Source organism: Staurois parvus, unplaced genomic scaffold, assembly GCF_062004578.1.
Source record: "Staurois parvus isolate SC_StPar_1 unplaced genomic scaffold, SC_StPar_1.0 ptg000670l, whole genome shotgun sequence".
Taxonomy (NCBI): Eukaryota; Metazoa; Chordata; class Amphibia; order Anura; family Ranidae; genus Staurois; species Staurois parvus.
Window position 1 is genome coordinate 2,901,443 of NW_028318466.1, and position 8,269 is coordinate 2,909,711.

The window sequence follows — 8,269 nt, forward strand, 5'->3', positions numbered from 1 at the left end:
TGAGAATACAGAGCTTCTGTGCTGCCTCAAAGAATACCTGTTGTTACATATATTCTGCTATTGTTCCAGAGCTGCTGCTGTTCCAATGGAATGCGTCAGGACCTTCGTAGGTGGTGAGAGCACCCTGAAGTGTTTGTTTTGGTAATGGTGCTGTTTTAAAGAGTTTTGAAGAGAGGGGATTGTGCCTATTTACCTTGGGAAAACATGTACTCCCATATAGGAGTAATCGCTTGTAAAGGTAGGGTGGTGGTTGTTTGTCACATCATCCATGTTTTCCAATTAACTTGTTGGACGCCAAGTCTGGGAAACATGAGAGGCATACCCCAGGGTGGGTTCTTCTGGGCCTCGCGGGGCACCTGAGACAGGACCACTCTATTTCATACACATGGGGTACTTTTACTCTGTGCTGTTTTCACCAATGTCCTGGGACAAGGCTGAGGTTGCCGTCAGGGAATACTCAACCTTAAGGCGGACCTCCACTCTTTAGGGACAGAACACGTTGTACATCTACCTCGTGGCTAGAGACAATTCCACCTATAACAGGCACATGTTTACAAGAGGCTGCTTGCTGACTGTACCTTCTGTTGTTCATGACAACCATACAGTATGTACAGTATCACTTGCATTAAGGTGACTCTTAACATGTTAATTCTTCATACCCGTCTGCTAGTGACCCAAGCTGTAGACTAGGTGTGTCGTAGTGACAGTTATTTGGAATGCACCTATTTTTATTAACTTTAGACCAGGTAAGAAGGGAAAGTTTTAACACGTTACTAAATGAAATGCAAACCGGTACAAAAGGTCCAAACATAGGCAGAATAGTCCCATAGACACAGTCTTTTCACTAATCCTAACCAGGTTATGTACTGCCCTAGCATACCTGCACAGGCAGTCCATGTGAAGAAAGGTCCATTGGTGGCATTCCCCAGTAAATGGTATCTTTGTGGAGAACCCCAAGTTCTGACATCTTCACATCTTGGCGACAGCCGATGGCATCCTTGTACCTTTCCCAGGTGCAGCTCTCTATGGGATACCGGGGAGACGAGCAAATCCATGAAAAAGAAGCAAGGCTAGATAATGGCAACAATAGTGACGGCTCCTGGACTTGGCCCACTGTCCACTTTTATGTCACAGTTGCAGTGGGTCAGACCCAAAGATCCCACCAAAAGCCAAAGAACTCGGAAAGGCATTAACTCTTACCCTCCCATCCAGGGAAGCACCTATCTAGCTAATTTCAACCTGCTTACATGCTCTTATTCCTACTCCGATTCAAGGGCTCCAACACTGACCAGTGGCTTAGACAGGACTGTATGCTCATAGATAGATCTTTCAGTTGTCATTATTGTGCCTGGTTTTCAATCTGTACCATTCCATATTATTGTCTCTGTATAGTTTACAGCTGAGTCTACTTTCTAACCAACCAATTTCTTTTTACAGAGCTTTTACCTTCTGTAATACAGCCCATTTCAAAATTTCCAGGCATGGAAGGGAGGTAGAACCAAAACAATCCAGTGGCTCCTCTGCGGGTAGTGCTTTGTGAGCATTATGTAAAGTTTGTTATGTCTGTTGTTTAGGGTTTTTATGCTTCAGTGGTAAAAAAATAGCAACATTTTATGACATTTTATGATACTCATTGTATAACTTTCTATATGTAAGAGATTATCTGTCTTAAACACAAGTCAGCCGCATATAGTATATGTTTATTGAAGCAGATGATTTCACTTATCGCATCTGTTGTTCTAATAAACACAAAATATTACAGATAAAAAGCTGTGTGCATTCATTTGATTTTCAACATATCCTAGGGACATTTAGAAGAAAAATGACAATATGTGACAATCTGTGCATGCAACTCGCTCTAGCCATCAAGAGGTTTTTACTGTCAACCACAAAAGAATTATAGAAAGTGTTTATAAAATTTTAGCCCTGTCATTCATATCAAAACTAAAACTAGATTTCTGAGTATTTTCTGTTTTCTGTGACATCCTTTTAAAATGATGAAAAAGTTGTTAACAGTTATATTGAAAATGCTAAGATAGAACTTGATCAGGTTGGGTTTCATTAACAGGTTTGCTTCATGGCACTCCCCTCTGCTGCTTATACTTACCTTCCACATGTTTAACTATACATTTGAGTGTCAGGGAACATGTGCCACTCACTCTCGCAAGGCAATGCATGGAACTTGAACATCTATACCGCAGGCCTAATCACTAGCGCATGAGAACAGAAAAAATCTCCTTTTCTGTGTGTAAACTCCAATTCAAACCCAACAACAAAAATTAGACAGCAGCTTGAGATCCAGTTAAAAGGCCCCTTGAAGACGTCATTCATGACGAAACTAGTAGGGCTTGGCTTGCTGGATGCTGACGTCTGTGGAGAGGATTGAGTCACAAGCGCTGTAGTGAGTGTGCGGGGAGCAGGAGACTGCTATACTATTTGCTGTTTTATGCTGTTATACTGGTGTCGGTGAAGACACCCTTTTTGTGAGTGTAAATCTTTATTAAATTGTTGGATACTTTTATAAAAAAACCTGGCTGCACCATGATTTTTTTCTTTCATTCCCAAACATGACCTCGGTGGAGAGATATAAAAAGAGAGAGTGATATAATGCTCCTGGAACCGTTATATTGAGTGGTGGATACCTACCTTATGGATGATTGTGTAGCTATTGATCATCACACCTGAGAAGTTGATTTATTGCATCTGCTCCCAGAGCAAAAAGCGTTTTTTGCTGATCTAGAGATTGATCAGCATGGAGCTCTGGTGAGTTACCCAACTTTACTCTGGTGGTGGATTTTGGCACAATTTCTTAGAGAGCACTTGAATTTGAAAAGGATTTGTTTGGACATTTGAAGAAATTCAAAATTGGACAATCTTTATATTCACAAATTTAATTATTTAAATTACTTATGCACTAAAAAATAGTTTTGCACATAATTTTGATATTTTTTTGATATTAATTGAGAATAGATATATATATCTTTTGCACTAATGTTTCTACACTAAATTAAGAATAGTTTGTGGTTTTAGCGCATTCCTTTATTTAAGTAAAAGGCACTGTTGCTTTACTCTATATAAAATATAGCACACTTAAAATTAAGTTGCTCTTTGTCAACGTGGACCACTGTGGACTATCCTTAGTGCATCATCAGTAGGGGCTGCGAGTTAGCGGTGGAGAGTCCCGATGCTAGGTGCTTGTGGACCCACTTACTGTACCATACTATGGACACTCTTTGAGTAGCATCCTCCAACACTGTTAATCCTTGTGGCAGAGCCCTGCATCATGGGAGGGTGTAAAAGAGTTTTGAGAGTTTTCCCTCTTTGTCAAGCCTGCCCCAAACTATAAAAACAAACGAGGGAGAAAGAAGTGCAGCTAATGCAGTACCAGCACTTCTTTCTATAAATAGCCATGGTTACCATTACTGCCCCCTCCCTTCATGTGAAACTCTGCCACGATGATTAAGAGTGTCCATAGTGTCCACTGAGTTGGGCTTAGTGCTTATCAGCCATTCAGAGGAAGCTTTGAATACAAAGCTTCCTCCGATTGGCTGAGGCAGAGTTCATGGCATTATCAGCCAGTCTCTCTGCCTCAGCCAATCAGGGAAAGCTTTGTATTCATTCATAGAATACAAAACTTCCTATGAATGGCTGAGCAACACTTAGCCTGACTCAGTTTTGTTTCAAGAGAAGGATGGGAAGGTCTCTGGAACACACCACTGTATACTGTTTGTAGCTGAGGCTGCAACTGTTAATGAAGTAACAGAAGATAATTGGTGTGATTGGAGGCTACTTGGTTGCCAACATCCCAGAAATAGTCCATCCAACAAACTATATCTTGACTGTATGGGAATTTGCTATCATCAAATATAATACAAAAACAGAAAATATATATTGAAAATATAGATAAAAGCAGTTTATTGCATTTTTATTACATAACATAAAACCAATTCTCAAAACATCCACTGTAGAACAGAAATCCATATACAACTATCATAAGTTGAATATAGCAATCTTGTCGTAGGTAACGCTTGACGTGTTTCAATTATCACTTTTCATCAGGGGAATACACCTGACTTTATAAGAATGAGTAATAATAAATAGAGATGAGCGAATCGAACCAGGCGAAGTGGAATTCGTTTCGAATTTCAGGAAAAATTCGATTCGTGCCGAATCCGAATATTAGCCAACTTCGGGTGCACGAATCGGATTTTTCCCGATCAGCCGGCAAAAGTGTCCCTGCAGAGAGCTCCGCTATTTCTGACAGTTCTCTGACAGTTCCTTCACATGTACAGCGGTTGAAACATTGTATCTGTTTGTTTCCATTTAGGATACAGATGTTTTTATTCGGAAACAGATACAATGTTTCAACCGCTGTAAATGTGAAGGAACTGTCAGAGAACTGTCAGAAATAGCGGAGCTCTCTGCAGATACACTTTTTGCTGTACTGGAATACTTCTTCTTTTCATTCTTCTTTTCATTCTTCTCATTCTTCTTTTCATTCTTCTTCTCATTCTTCTTTTCATTCTTGTTCTTCTTTTCATTCTTCTTTTCATTCTTCTCATTCTTCTTTTCATTCTTCTTTTCATTCTTCTTCTTCTTTTCATTCTTCTTCTTCTTCTTCTTTTCATTCTTCTTTTCATTCTTCTTCTTCTTCTTTTCATTCTTCTTCTTCTTCTTTTCATTCTTCTTTTCATTCTTCTTCTTTTCATTCTTCTCATTCTTCTTTTCATTCTTCTTCTTCTTCTTTTCATTCTTCTTCTTCTTCTTCTTTTCATTCTTCTTTTCATTCTTCTTCTTCTTTTCATTCTTCTTTTCATTCTTCTTCTTCTTCTTCAACCTCAGCACAGGGATGGTGGGAACCCCTCATAATGGGCACAGCAGGTGTGCATACCCAGAACCTCAGCACAGGGATGGTGGGAACCCCTAGTAATGGGCGTAGCAGGTGTGCAGACCTGGGACCTCAGCACAGGGATGGTAGAAACCCCTCATAATGGGAACAGCAGGTGTACAGACCCAGGAATTTAGCACAGGGATGGTGGGAACTCCTCCTAATGGGCAGAGCAGGTGTACAGACCCAGGAACTCAGCACAGGGATGGTGGGAACTTCTCATAATGGGCGCAGCAGGTGTGCAGACCTGGAACCTCAGCACAGGGATGGTGGGAACCCCTCATAATGGGCACAGCAGGTGTTAGGGGGTTTAACTCTCCAGCATCCATTAGAGACTGATATAGTAATATAGTTCATTCTTCTTTTCATTCTTCTTTTCAGTCTTCTTCTTCTTCTTTTCATTCTTCTTCTTCTTTTCATTCTTCTTTTCATTCTTCTTCTTCTTTTCATTCTTCTTTTCATTCTTCTTCTTTTCATTCTTCTTCTTCTTCTTTTCATTCTTCTTTTCATTCTTCTCATTCTTCTTCTCATTCTTCTTTTCATTCTTCTTCTCATTCTTCTTTTCATTCTTCTTTTCATTCTTCTTCTCATTCTTCTTCTCATTCTTCTTCTTCTTTTCATTCTTCTTTTCATTCTTCTCATTCTTCTTTTCATTCTTCTTTTCATTTTTCTTCTTCTTCTTTTCATTCTTCTCATTCTTCTTCTCATTCTTCTTTTCATTCTTCTTCTCATTCTTCTTTTCATTCTTCTTTTCATTCTTCTTCTCATTCTTCTTCTCATTCTTCTTCTTCTTTTCATTCTTCTTTTCATTCTTCTCATTCTTCTTTTCATTCTTCTTTTCATTTTTCTTCTTCTTCTTTTCATTCTTCTTCTTCTTTTCATTCTTCTTTTCATTCTTCTTTTCATTCATACATAATCATCTCGGGAGACCCCGAGATGATTATGTGCCCTGCAAATATAAAAAATTGAAAAAAGGCATTAAAAAAAGGTATAAAAACAGTATAAAATGTGAAGGTGAACATCTTCAATAAATTTTTGGATGAAGTCAAATAAAATATATAGAAAGGTTAGGGTGCAAAAGCGTCCACACAGTAACCCAATCCATATCCCAGAACTGTCCCTTTATACTCACATCAAATATAAAACAAACCATGACAAAAATATCAATGTTAATTTGTATACAATTCTCAAATAGCAACATGTATAATGATAGGTACAGCTGTAAATGAAAATTGAATAAAGCAGCAAAGCCAATTCAGCATTGGCATCAGAGTTGAGGTGGCTAAAGTTTTCAGTAATTGTTTGACAATATTGAAGAGGAACCTGCGCTGAATCTTGGTGTGGACTTATTTGGAGGGTTCCTTTCCCTGGAGCGCAGACTTTTAATATAATTTTTACTTTACCTTTACCGCAGCCCAAAGTGGGTCCATAAAAGAGTATAGTCAGCCACAACACTCCAACACCAGAGAGTGTGCAGACAGCCATGCCTCTAAGAATCTTCCTTATGTATGGCACAAACAGGAAATTGCTGAATGTGAAACTACGAAAATCATAAAAAAACACAGGAAGTGGACCAGATTTTCAACCGAGAAGCATTAATAAACAACTGTTAGTAAAGTAAATAGTTCCTTTGGATCAGTGAAATGAAACAAAGATTCGAGATGAGCTTTAAAACTTACCAGTCCAGCCATCTACCCTGCTGTCTTAAAGTGGCCCTCTACCCCTTTCGTTAACAATCACACCAGCATGCAGCTCTGCATGCTGATATTAAATCATCTTACAATGAAGACCAAGCCTTTTCTGGCCCTTATTGTTTACATGTAAAAATCTGTATTTTTTTCTTGAAAATTTCTTACAACCCTCATATATTTTATATATATATATATATATATATATATATATATACAGTATATACAGTTGTGTTCAAAATAATAGCAGTGTGTTGAAAAAAGTGAATAAAGCTCAAAATCTTTCTAATAGCTTTTATTTCCATACACACAAATGCATTGGGAACACTAGACATTCTATTCCAAATCAAAACATGAAGAAAAATAGATCAAATTTGTGTTGTTCCTCTAAAAAAATTGAAGAAAAGTGAATATTAGACTGTTCAAAAAAATAGCAGTGTTTGTATTCTTCTTTACAAACTCAAACATTCACTATATAAACTGAAAAATGTTTGAAGATTTTGCTTTCCTTTGAATCACTTAAATTAATATTTCGTTGTATAAGCACTGTTTCTGAGAACTGCTGTACATCTGTGTTGCATGGAGTCAACCAACTTCTGGCACCTGTGAACAGGTATTCCAGCTCAGGATGATTGGACTACATTCCACAGTTCTTCTCTATTTCTTGGTTTTGCCTCAGAAAGTGCACCAAACCCAGCAGGGCCCTCCGCGGCCTACACAGATCAAGCCCGCGGCCTACAGCGCACAATTCAATCGCCCACCGGTCTCCTGCTGCCCCAATAACGTCAGAGGGCAAGCTCCAAAGGCCCCCCCAACCCCACCAGCACCTGGAGGAGGGGAGCGGCACATGTAAGAAGCGGCACTTGTATCATACTCCACGCATGAAAGAGGGACCAGAAGTGAGCCTGCTTTCACGCTGTCGAACCCAGCAGACGACCTCAGCCTGGTGAGGCCTACCATCGCCCTCCACGACGCAACCCTGCCCTGACCTGCTGAGCCCAATGGATGATCTTGACCTGGTGAGGCCTACCATCGCCTACCTCTACACAACCCTGCCCTGACCTGAAGCCCATCCGATGACCCCCGGAAATATTTCCACTGCTGACGTTCACCCCTCATCTCCTCAAGCCAAACCTCACCCCTCAATCTGGGACTGACACAAACTGGAACTTGCAGCTTGACTACCCTTGGCCACAACTGACCGAACTGAACTCTACCCATCCTGATCCTAAGCACGAGAACTCTTGTTATGGAAAGTTACAACTACAAGATACGCCACTGCACGCCGACTATCTACAACCAAGCGCCCTGAGAAACTTTCCACCTCACTTATCCGCCACTTCGTTTACCTCCCTAAAATACCACTTGTACTCCTCCTCCTCATACTCTTCTCCTCCGTTCCCAAAATCTCTGCTCTCTATCCCCCTGCTCCTCCCAAACAACTATACATCGCTCCCTCACTGCTTCCATCTCCCCTCTACGGCTCTCACCACCTCCTCCTGTTACTCCCCTCTCCCACTAACCCGAACGCCACCAATGGTAGACTCACACACTCTTGTACATCCTGCTCCCATGCCACCTTTCACACCCTTCTTCTCCTAACCGCGGGGGACATCTCCCCGAACCCTGGTCCTCCACCACCTCACTCACCCACAAGGCACCCACCTACTTCCACGAACTGCCGCAACCCCCT